The following is a 13139-nucleotide window of genomic DNA, read 5'->3' as shown; positions in this document are numbered from 1 at the left end:
ATCACACACAATGCCTGCATTTCCAACCAATGGTAGGCCTTGAAAAGCTCCGCTGTGGGGAAGCATGTGGTTGAAGCTGAGCCAACGCCATGTGTGGCTTTGAAGCTGCGGATGCACGCTGGCACTTTTGAGCTCTGAGAGCCAACCCGTGTGAGAGTTCTCCTCAGCTTTGGACACTCTGCTGATAAGGCCCTCACTATGTCTCATTGACATAGTTCTTTTGGCCGCCTGCGCTGCACGTAATGCCTTCCGGTCCACTCTTTCTCTCTCTCTCTCTCACTCTATCCCTCTCTCTCGTGCTCGTGTTATCAAGTGAGAGACGGCTGCTTTTCGTCTGGCTAAATCAGACCCTCTTGCCCTACACTACTCAGATCTGCTAAGAGCTGTGTGTGTGTACTGTATGTGTGCGCACGTGTGTGTGTGCATACAGAAACGGGTGTGTCACATGAAGACGGCGTCCTGGCAGGTCGAAATTAAATTCAGGACATTTTATTTATTATATTTTATTTTAGCACACTACACAAATCATACATTCCATACCATCTTCGCAAGGTGGCTTTCTTTTTAAATATATTTGAGACTTTGACATTTTTTCTTGTTGAAAAATGCATACCTGTACCACAGTGACCATCACAAGGCTTATCTCATTCACCTTCTGTGGTTGAAATTGTGCACATGTTTCCCAGCCCCATCAACAACCCCACATCCACTGACCAACTCCCATGGTTGGGTATTCTGGCTATCCCAGTCTAAACCAGAAACTTGACCTGCAAGACATCTTTTCTATTGGGGGTCTTAGGCTTGAATTGTGAAAGTAATCTGGATATCATAAATGCATGGATAAAAGAACATCCATCTCTTCAGAGAGACTGCAGTATATGCTGCCAACCACAAGGGGGCCCTACTTTACAGTCAACACACCTTCCTGCTCCGAGGGCTGTCCATCACCCTGTACTGATTGAGCAATTCAGCTGTGCACTTCCTCTGCAAATCCAGACAAGCCGTCTACAGAGGTAACAAATGTCAGCTGCTCCAATATCTCACTTTGTCCCTAAAGAGTCTGATCTAAGCAGTGAAGCTCTGAAGGGGGACTGCTGAAGCTTACTGCCACAGTCACCCATCTTCACTCTCTCTCGCTCTCTCGGCAACACAATGCAGGCCTATCAAACTGTGTGCTGTTTTCAAGGCAACAGGCACAGAACCTCCCTGGACAGTTTATTCCACAGGCACGTCCAGGAAAACAACATAAAAATCTTTTCAGTGAAACAGCCCTATGGTGCATGCAGAGCTCAGACAACTGAGATCAAACTGTTGGCCAGGCACAGAGGGGTTTGATAGCCATTTGGCAGCTAGACTTGCATTTGGATTTAAAAGCAAGACTGTAGTAAGCCCTGTTCCTCTACCTCTCTTTCTCCTACAGTACTTACAGATGCCTAATAGGCAGCATATTTAGCCTATTTGTACGATCTAGGGAGCTCTGTGTTTTACAAATATCATAATTGTCTTGAAACAGTCAAAATTCGTGTGTGTGTGTGTGGGGGGGGGGACGTTCTTTTAACCACACTTTTATATTGTGGTTAAAAGAACGTCCACTACTGTCTCCCCGTGTGAGGGGTCCATAACTCACACTCATAGACCTGTATGAATATTGCAACAAGGATTAATATTGTATTACGGCTTTTGCTGAACGCCAAGCCTCTGTAACAGAAGACTATCATCTCCAAAGACACCGTGTAAGAACACTCTTTATGAGGTGGGTCAATACATCTGCTACAAATGGTAACTTGGCCGACATTAAAACAGAAGAAAATGTTTCTGCTGCCTTTGATACACGGACATTGAGGGGGAAGCTTGCAAAATACTGCTTATAAATATGCCTTTTGCTTAACGCTTGACCTGAAATGCAACCAAGGAACCCCCCAACATGCATACACACAAAACCTCACATATTCACACACTTTTAACAGTCATTATTGTCAGAGCAACACTTCTAACCATAAAAGTAAAATTTGTTTTGCAATATGGCCCGCACAGCTGTTCATAAATTATAAATATTTGGGCCATGGGAATTGCTTGGCCCTAAAATAAAACATGAAAAATATTCTAATTGTATCACGGGAGATGCAAATAGCCATAAAATGCCAGACATTAGCAAGCAATGTATTTCCCAAGGCTTGGGTCAGCTCCCCCTGGCAGACATATAAAAAAGCTCTTGTTGTTGAACAGTTACACGGCTAACTGGCATCTGCTCGCCATTGCAGTGCAGCGCTCTGGTTTATGTAGGGCATGCTGGCACTGGCAGTGACAGTTCAAGGAGTACTGTACAATAAAGACATCTGATACAGGCCTTGGGAAATTGCACTGCTCTCACAAGCTCCCATTCATCCTGACCCATCCTGTCTGAGATCCCCTCCAGTTGGTAAAAAATGGCAGGAATTATGGAACAGACACCAAGGATGTGAGCAATTCATTTTGACTTGTGCCATGTTACCATACAAACTACGGATGTCCTATCGACCCTTGTTTGGTCAAGAAGTTACATAAACAAACTGATGGTGATACCAGTAATGGCATTCCGATTTTGGAAATAATAATGCCTGATACCACTGCTCAGGTCAACTTGGCGAGTGTGGGGTAAATCGCTACAGATATAGTCAAAATATCCTACTTTATTGTTCATCTGCTATTAAAGGGATACTTCACCGATTAGCATTAAGCTTTGTATCAGTAGAAACCCGGTAGTATTTTCGAATGACCGAGATTTCCTCGCTCGTGTCCCCCTGAGACGAGAGACATCTGTATTTTTTGTCTAGAAAAAAGCCTCCGATGACGCAAAAATCATGAAAGTATTTAAAGAGGATTTTTTAGCCAGAGGCTGGAGACTACATCGCTAGTTCCGAATGTTTTCAACCTGCCCATAAGGGGTGGGCTTTCTTTTACTGTCTATGTGGGTGTGACCTCACTCCCAGAATGAGGAAATAGTGTCCGCCATCTTTCTTTTAAGCTAAGCTAACAGGCTAGACTCGTGCTCTGCGGAGAAAGCTGAGAAGTAACGATGATGGCGGAAGGTAGTTTTGAAACGGATATGGCAAAAGGAGATTTTGAAGATCTGGCGTGCAAATCCGATGTTCATGACAACCTGTACGAGGCGCAATACAGCGAGGAACAGTTGAGGATGATTTAGGAACAGGAGGCCTGCAGCAAGACTAGTTAGTAGGAAGAGCCCGGGCCGGCTCGAGCTGGGGCGGACTGGTGGTGTCAATGCTGAGGAATCGGCTGAGGAAACGGCTGTATGTAAAGCACCATAGCTTTGCGCCACACATGGAGTGGATACATGTTTCAGGAGTATCCCGAAGGCGAAAGACTGGGGAAAGGCAATCGTCTTGTTTTACAGTTTAAGCTAAACATACGTAGTTTAACCTATGTAAAAGTCCTACAACTTCAATATTTTACAACATCCTAAATCTGGAGCAGTTTTTCATACGGGCAGTAGGCTATGGGCAGCTGCGGAGGGCGGCACGATTTCTCGGAAAAAAACCAACCAAAAAAGTCGGAGTATTTTTTTTACCAGTTTTTTTTAAAAAAATTTTTTTTTATCAGTTTTCTATCGCTCATCAAGTCAATAATATGTCACTATGTGGGGAGTGGGCACTCTATATACTTTGCAGCCGCCTGTGCAGAAGGTCGAAGGAAGGAGGTGGAGCAGCCGGGGAGTAGGGAATATCGCACAACTAACGCAATTAGTAGCACATTTCGCTGCTGCTGGACATTAGTTAAATGTCAGATATGCTAGCCTACGCTGTCAATTCGCAGGGCATCTGACATAGAAATATGTGAAATGCATGACATGATTTTTGAAAACAGGACCTTCGATATATGGCCACAAGATAAAGTGCAACATAAAACAACGATCGTTTTAATTTTAGAATCCTTATTAATGTCAACATGTTACATTAATGAATCCCTGTGTGCTTCTAGCTTTCCTGGGGGAGTGGCTTTGAAGGGCAGTGAAGGGAGTTGTTCTGCCCTTCAGGCATTTCATTTGAAGTTAATGCTTTTAATTTTGTACAAATTCAGTTCATCCAGACTTTTATTTTGATGTTTGTATTTTTGGGCTGTACAGGAAGTAGGCAGGAAAATAGTTTAGATCACGTTAGAATTTGTGTGTGAAAAAAGCTAGAAACGGCAGGTTGATTAAAAGTGCAGACTGTCATTACCCCAGAGAAACTGCTTCTTACATGTTGATTCCCCAGCAGAGGCATCGCTTGTATGTATCACATCTTTGTTGTAGCTAAGTTAGATCGTTAGTATGTTAATTTCATGAGGTAAAAAAAAAAACGGAGTTATAAGGCTAAAAACTATGGATGCTAGTTTCAACATGTGGATGCCTTCAGGATAATGTTAGCTCTAGGAAATGTTAATAGTTAACTTTACATGTGATTTCTATACTTAAGGTATTGTTCATGGAAACTAGGTGACTTGACTAATTGCAATACTTTGCTGTTTGTTTTCTAGTTTCACTCTCTTTCGTTATTTGATCTTTTGATCTTATCAATGTGGATTCAGTACAATGTGAAGAGTGAAAATAAATCTGCAAACAAGAATTTAAGGCATTCTTCATGTTCATGAATAGAAGAGAGTTTAGCTCACTGTCTAGTTGGAGTTAGCACACCTCACCGAGGACAGTACAGTGAAAAAGCGTTATTCAACTGGAGTTTCAACGTCCAAAAAAGCAAGTAGAAAAGCAAGATAAGAAAAATGGAATTAGCTAAGTCTGATAATGCATCTGTGCATACGAAAAAATCAAAGAGTTCGTGCTCATCGACATCGAGTGCAGCAGTAAAGGCACGTGCTAAAGCAGAGGCGGCAAAGGCACGAGCAACATTTGCAGAGAGAGAGGCGACACTCAAGGTACAAAAAGCAGAGAAGGAAGCAGAGCTACAATTAGGAAAAGCAAAGCTGGACGCTGAATTGAGCGCACTCGCACTTCAAAGAGAGGCAGCTGCAGCTATTGCCCAAGCCGAGGCATTAGAAGCAGCTGAACTAGACATAGGAGATTCGTTCAAGACCGATCCATCTTCACTAGAAAATCTGCAAAATGAAATTGCAACACGCACTAACGAATATGTTGAAGCACAAGCAGGGCTTGACGTATCACGGACTCAGACATCCGTCCATGCCACATCACCTGGAGTAGACTTATCAGAGGCGAGCTACGCCACATGGCATCCTCCAACAGAGCACAACCCTGAACCACAGGAAGACCTAAAAGAGGATGAAACTCCTTACAGACCATCTAGGCATGATGCAACACCGAAGCAGCAAATTCTCAGCGCTAAATCTAGGCATGTAACCCACATCAGCGCGCCACTCAATGGAGGTCATCATACAGGTCAGGTAAGACGCCATGGACAGCATACAACAAACATTGGAGATAGTGGACGTCACACAACACCTGCTAGAGACAGCGGATGGCCCGCAAAACCCAAGACAACACATCCTCGCAAATCACCACTTAAGGCAACAGCTCCATCATACGTACCCGTGTATGCACCATCCACTGCAAGCGTGGCACCTGAAACAGAACACCTGGCACGATACCTGGCTCGTCGTGATTTAGTGAGTACAAGTCTCTACCAATTTGATGATAAGCCTGAAAATTATCTAGCATGGCAGTCATCATTCACTAATGCTACTACAGGCTTAGGACTCACAACAACTGAAATGTTGGATCTACTGATTAAGTGGCTCGGAGTGGAGTCCGTCAAGCACATCAAAAGGATCCGCTCTGTGCATGTCGGAAATCCAGACGTAGCATTGAAAAAGGCCTGGGACCGCCTCCAAGAGTGCTACGCTGCACCAGAAGTAATGGAGAAGTCTTTGTTTAAAAGACTGGATGAATTCCCAAGAATATCAACCAAAGATTATGGAAAGCTGAGGGACCTAGGCGATCTTCTTATGGAACTTCAGGGTGCCAGAGAAGAAGGTTACCTCACAGGATTGACCTACCTGGATACAGCCAGGGGCATAGGGCCCATCGTGGAGAAACTCCCTCATGGGCTACAGGAAAAATGGCTAACAATAGGCTCGAGGTTTAAAGAAGAAAACAACGGCTACTTCCCTCCATTTGATTACTTTGCCGATTTCATCTGTCATGAAGCACGCCGGAGGAATGACCCCAGTTTTATCCTTTCATGTGCAAGCAGTAACGGGTTGAAGTCAGACAAAGTAGCCTCTAACAGTTATGGGAAGAAAATATCCGTTCACAAGACAGACATCTCTCCAGGTAAAGACCCACCTGCAAACTCACCTGAGAGAAAGCCTGATGGGCCAGAGAAAAACTGTCCAATTCACAACAAACCACATGCACTGAGGAAATGCAGAACATTTAGGGGGAAGAGTCTCGAGGAACGAAAAAGCCTTCTCAAAGAGCATGGGATTTGTTTCAAATGCTGCACTTCAGCTAGCCATCTTGCAAGAGACTGTAAAGTAAATGTAAAGTGTGCGGAGTGTGACAGCGACCGACATCATGCTGCTATGCATCCAGGTCCACCACCTCAAGTCTTCAGAAGGCCTACACCCCCATCAGACAATGGCGGGGAGGATGAGGAGCACAGCGGCAACAGCGCTGCCATCAGCTCACACTGTACCCAGGTGTGTGGCCCCGGTCGAACAGCAAGATCCTGTGCGAAGATCTGTCTGGTTCGAGTATATCCACAAGGTAAACGTGAGAAAGCAGCCAACGTGTATGTGATTTTGGACGACCAAAGTAACCGTTCACTTGTGCGATCAGATTTCTTCGAGCTTTTCAACATCAAGGGCCAACCATTCCCCTACTCACTCAAGACCTGTGCCGGGCTAGTTGAGACGTCAGGCAGGAGAGCAGAGGGTTTTCAGGTCGAATCACTCGATGGGCAGACCAGCCTACAACTACCATCACTAATTGAGTGTAATGACATACTCATCGATCGCTCCGAAATACCGACCCCTGACGCAGCCTGTCACCATCCACACCTGCGAAGTGTAGCGCCGCACTTACCTGAGCTCGACCCAAAGGCGGAAATCCTCATCTTGCTAGGCAGAGACATCGTGAGGGTCCATAAAGTCCGGCAGCAAGTGAGTGGGCCTCCCAACGCCCCCTTTGCACAAAGACTTGATTTGGGATGGGTTCTAGTAGGAGACGTGTGCCTAGGGAACGCACATAAGCCAGCTGTGGGCACATTCAAGACAAATGTGCTAGAGAATGGCCGACCCACCTTTCTCAAACCTTGCAAAGGCTTCATGAAGCTTACTGAAGATATGTCCCAGGGAGGGCGGGAAGAACCCACCACACAAGGCATCATTGGAGGCACTTTGGGACTACAGGTCTTCAACGAGAGGGAGTTCCGACAACAAACCTGCCCCCATCCATTGAGGACATAATCTTTTTTGGAAATCATGGAACGAGAAATGTACAGAGGGACATCAAACAACTGGGTTGCCCCTCTTCCCTTTAGAGTTCCCCGGCAACGTTTATCCAACAACCGCGAACAGGTATTCACACGCTTCACCTCCCTGGAGAAAACGCTGCGGAGAAAACCAGAGATGAGAGACCAGTTCGTGGAATTCATGAAGAAAATATTCGACAACAGACATGCAGAAGTGGCTCCTCCACTAGAGGAGAACGAAGAGTGTTGGTACTTGCCAACCTTCGGAGTCTACCACCCGCAAAAGCCTGGCAGCATCCGCGTGGTGTTTGATTCTAGCGCAAAGTACTTTGGCACATCTCTAAATGATGTTCTTCTAACAGGCCCAGACCTCAATAACTCACTCATTGGGGTGCTGATCCGCTTTTCAAGGAACAGGTAGCAGTGATTGCCGACATACAGCAGATGTTCCACTGCTTCCTCGATCATAAAGACCACAGGAACTACTTGAGGTTTCTGTGGTATAGAGACAATGACATGTCGAAGGACATCGTCGACTACAGGATGACTGTTCACGTTTTCGGCAACAGTCCGTCCCCATCTGTGGCCATCTATGGACTGAGGAGAGCTATCCACGAAGGTGCACACAAACATGGAGAAGACACAGTCCAGTTTGTCGAACGTCATTTCTATGTAGACGATGGGCTTATCAGTGTGCCCACCGAAGCAGAAGCCATCAGTCTCCTGCAGAGAACGCAGACCTCTCTCAGTGAATCGAACCTAAGGCTGCACAAGTTCGCCTCAAACAGGGAAGCCGTCCTACAGGCATTCGCACCTGAAGACAGAGCCGTCCTGAAAGACCTTGACCTCAGTGGTGAAGCCACACCAGTGCAACGCAGTTTAGGACTGCTGTGGGAGACAACAACAGACACTTTCACATTTGCAGTCTCAGAGCACAGGAAGGCCTTCACTCGCAGGGGAGTTCTGTCAACAGTGAATAGCGTCTTTGATCCTTTAGGCATGGTCGCACCTGTGACCATTGAAGGCAAAAGTCTGTTGAGGGAACTCAGTGTTGACACATGTGACTGGGATGCACCTCTTCCAGAACAAAAGCTGAAGCAATGGGAAGCGTGGCGAGAGTCACTGCACGACTTAAGCAAGCTGCACATCCCACGTGCATACACAGCAACGTCACTTTCCAATGCAGAACACACAGAGTTATGTGTATTCTCTGATGCATCCACAAAGGCCATTGGAGCTGTGGCATATCTCAGAACCATTCAAGCTGAGGGACAAGTCGAAGTAGGATTCATCTTAGGGAAGGCTAAGCTGGCCCCACAGTCCGAACCTACCATCCCTCGGTTGGAATTGTGTGCCGCAGTATTAGCCGTGGAGGTTGCTGAACTCATCCAAGATGAACTGGACACGAAGCTTGATGCAATCAAATTCTTTTGTGATAGCAAGGTCGTGCTCGGGTACATTCACAATCAGACCAAACGCTTCTATGTTTATGTCCATAATCGAGTCCGACGAATTCGTCAGTCCACAAGACCCGACCAATGGTTCTACGTCAACACAGAGGACAACCCGGCTGACCACGCATCCAGGTCAGTTCCTGCGTCTCAGCTGACAAAGACAACATGGTTCACTGGACCAGCTTTTTTTGCACAAACAAAGACTACCTGAGGAAGACACAAGTCAGCCATTTGGACTTGTAAACCCAGAATCAGATTCGGACATACGACCTGAAGTGAGTAGTTTCCTAACTCAGACTCAAACCCAAGGCCTTAGCGCTGGACGTTTCAAGCGGTTCTCTTCCATGCGGCTCCCCACAAGGGCTATTATTGCTACTAATTCACATAGCCAGAACCTACAGACACAGCACGTCCAGTGACTGTAAAGGATGGCATCACTGCAGCCTTCCACGTACTCCGGATGAGTTGGATCAGGCAAGACACATCATCATCAGAGCCGCTCAAGAAGATGTCTTCACAAAAGAGCTCACAGCTCTGGAGCTCGGACAGGCTGTAACCAAAGACTGTTTCATTCAGAAGCTCAGACCTATTCTTGAGGGTGACCTCATTCGTGTGGGTGGAAGATTGAAACACGCTGACTTTGAGCACTCGGGAAAAAGAACCCCATCATCTTGCCCAAGAACAGTCATGTTTCTCTGCTACTGGTTCGACAGTATCATGAAGATGTCAAACATCAAGGCCGTCACTTCACAGAAGGGGCCCTGAGAGCAGCGGGCTTCTGGGTCATAGGCGGAAAAAGGTTAATTGCCTCAGTCCTGCACAAATGTGTAGTGTGCCGAAAGTTACGCCGAAGAACAGAGGTACAACTCATGGCCGACTTACCACAAGAACGCCTGCACACATGCCCACCCTTCACCTATGTAGGAGTGGATGTGTTTGGACCATGGCAAGTCATCTCCAGGCGCACACGGGGTGGACAGGCCCAAAGCAAGAGATGGGCGATGCTCTTTTGCTGCATGAGTTCCCGAGCCGTGCATATCGAGATCATCGTCTCCATGGACACGTCCAGTTGCATTAATGCATTGAGGCGTTTCTTTGCCATAATGAGGACCTCGCGAAGCAGATAAGATCGGACTCTTGGAACAAACTTTATAGCCGCAGCAAAGGAACTAGGAATGAACCAACAACAACCTGACAGCACAGTTAAGAACTTCTTTGAGTCAGCAAGGGTGTTCATGGGTGTTCAATCCTCCTCATCGTCCCATATGGGAGGATCATGGGAGCGTATGATAGGCCTGTCAAGGCGGATCTTGGACGCTATCCTACTTCAAGAGAACATTCAACTTACCCATGACGTCCTGTGCACACTCATGATGGAAGTGTCTGCAATAATCAATGCCAGACCTCTCGTTCCAGTGTCCACTGACCCAGAGTCACCCTTCATATTATCTCCGCAATGATACTTACCCAGAAGGTTGGGGTTACCCCACCGCACGGAGACTTCACAGACAAGGATCTTCTTAGCAGGCAGTGGAGACAAGTCCAAGCCCTGCGCTGACAGATTCTGGCGTGCCGCTGGCGTCAGGAGTTCCTCCCACTCTCTGCAAACCCGCGAGGAAATGGAGAGATTCCCACGGGACCTGAAAGAAGGGGACATTGTGCTCCTGAAAGACAATCAAGCTGCATAGCAACGCGTGTGGCCTATGGCGGTGATCAAAGCTGTCTTCCCAGGAGAGACAGCAAAGTAAGGAAGGTGGAGCTCAGGACATCGGATCAAGGTTCTCCGAAGGTGTTCCTGAGACCAGTGTCAGAAGTAGTTCTTCTTCTGCCAAAAGACTGAAGTTAAGGGACAGAAACATTTAAAAGTTCATAGTGACCTTTAAGGTCAGGCGGGAGTGTTCTGCCCTTCAGGCATTTCATTTGAAGTTAATGCTTTTAATTTTGTACAAATTCAGTTCATCCAGACTTTTATTTTTGATGTTTGTATTTTTGGGCTGTACAGGAAGTAGGCAGGAAAATAGTTTAGATCCGTTAGAATTTTGTGTGAAAAAAAGCTAGAAACGGCAGGTTGATTAAAAGTGCAGACTGTCATTACCCCAGAGAAACTTCTTCTTACGTGTTCATTCCCCAGCAGAGGCATCACTTGTATGCATCACATCTTTGTTGTAACTAAGTTAGCTCATTAGTATGTTAATTTCATGATGTAAAAAATGGAGTTATAAGGCTAAAAACGAAGTGGAAATGTTAAAAACTATGGATGCTAGTTTCAACATGTGGATGCCTTCAGGATAATGTTAGCTCTAGGAAATGTTAATAGTTAACTTTACATGTGATTTCTATACTTAAGGTATTGTTCATGGAAACTAGGTGACTTGACTAATTGCAATACTTTGCTGTTTGTTTTCTAGTTTCACTCTCTTTCGTTATTTGATCTTTTGATCTTATCAATGTGGATTCAGTACAATGTGAAGAGTGAAAATAAATCTGCAAACAAGAATTTAAGGCATTCTTCATGTTCATGAATAGAAGAGAGTTTAGCTCACTGTCTAGTTGGAGTTAGCACACCTCACCGAGGACAGTACAGGAGTTGTTGGGAATTCTGGGAGTTGTTGGCTTTCATCCACATGAGCCAAAAATACATTTATGGCTTTTTCTCAGTCAAGAAGCCACTGACTTCAATGATGACTTCACATTTCTACTACATAAATGACCCAAATTAAATACACATTCATCTTTCCAGCGGTGAAATGCTCCTTTAAAGGGACACCAGGCAAGCCTGATGCTTTTTCCCTACGAAACTCCTCCTAGTGTCTGCGTGTCGATACGTGTGCGAGCCCTCGCTCGGTCTGAAGCTCTTTTCCTTTTCTTTGCATCTTCCGTCAAGGGTTTTCGCTGCTTCTTCGCCGGCTTTGCCATTATACACAAGTTTGCAACAATCGCTAGTGTTTCGTTAGCCTGCCTCTGTGCTGTGGATGCAGGATGTAAACTGATCCTGCTTCTCGTGATGTCTGAGACTTTGTGAGACTGAAGGTCGGCGGGTACGATACACTGAACTTGCAAGCGGGATATTCTTCCTACAGACAGTAGGGGCGGGCGAGAGAGTCTTCATTCGCCCTGTAATGAGTCATTTAACCATATACCGACTTACGAAGATGATTAATTAACACGAAAACGAAAAATTATTTATTCTACATTTATAACAAGATACTACAACACAACAACAACAACATGTTACATAGCGCTTTTTCTCAACACTCAAAGCACTTCACAGGGAAGGGGGGACCTCACTACCACCAATGTGTAGCACCCACCTGGGTGATGCACGGCAGCCATTATGCGCCAGAACGCTCACCATACACCAGCTTGAGGTGGAGGCGTGAGGGAATGAGCCAATTACAGTGGGGGATGATTAGGGGGCCAAATTGAATGAGCCAGGTTGCCAGGTATACTAATAAAGTTGTTTATCTTATTCTGGGAGTAGATGTGCCAGTCATACATGGATATTGTGTGAAGCAACAGGGTCATTCCACGTCAATTCAACCAGGGCCCACGCACTTAGGTCTCAAAAAATTCTGAAAAAATTACCAGGTGTACCTATGTTACCCAGGAGACACACTGGAAAATGTATTTTATGTAAGATCAATACTTTCCAAGATACAGCCAGTTTTACGGGGGAGGGGGGTGTCGATTTTTTACCCTGTAATTGGGTAAATAGCATAGGCCTGTATACCATTAGAAATGTTTTTAACATCATTAACACTGGCCAGTTGCACAGGCAAGTATTGGCTGCTGAATTTTGACTGCCTAATGGCAGCCATTTTGTTGACTGAGCCAAATTGAACTTTTGGAGATGTGAGCAAATATATTCACATTTTTAGCTTATTAAAATGACAGTTGCAGCATCCCCTTTTGATAAAATATCACAAAATTTGGGATAACGCCAGAAGAACATCCTGAAGAACATCACAAGTGAAGTGCTAGATTTGTGCGCTGAACATTACTGATTAGGTCAGGAGTCGAGAACCTATGTTTGCGGGCCAGATATGGCCCTTTTGTTAATTGCATGTGGCTCAAGGGGAAATTTGTCACAGGGTAGTATTTTACAAAGAATTCAGTCCAACAATTATAATAATGGAAGTGTTGGCCAAACATTAAAAGTAGACACATCAAATGAACTATTTTATGGCACTTCTTGATATTTGTGGCTCTCCCGGTTAAAAAGGTTCCCGACCCCTGGAAGCCACTCCACAAATTAATC

The sequence above is a fragment of the Alosa alosa genome, chromosome 15 (assembly GCF_017589495.1).
Source record: "Alosa alosa isolate M-15738 ecotype Scorff River chromosome 15, AALO_Geno_1.1, whole genome shotgun sequence".
Lineage (NCBI taxonomy): Eukaryota > Metazoa > Chordata > Actinopteri > Clupeiformes > Clupeidae > Alosa > Alosa alosa.
This window is presented reverse-complemented; position numbering follows the sequence as displayed.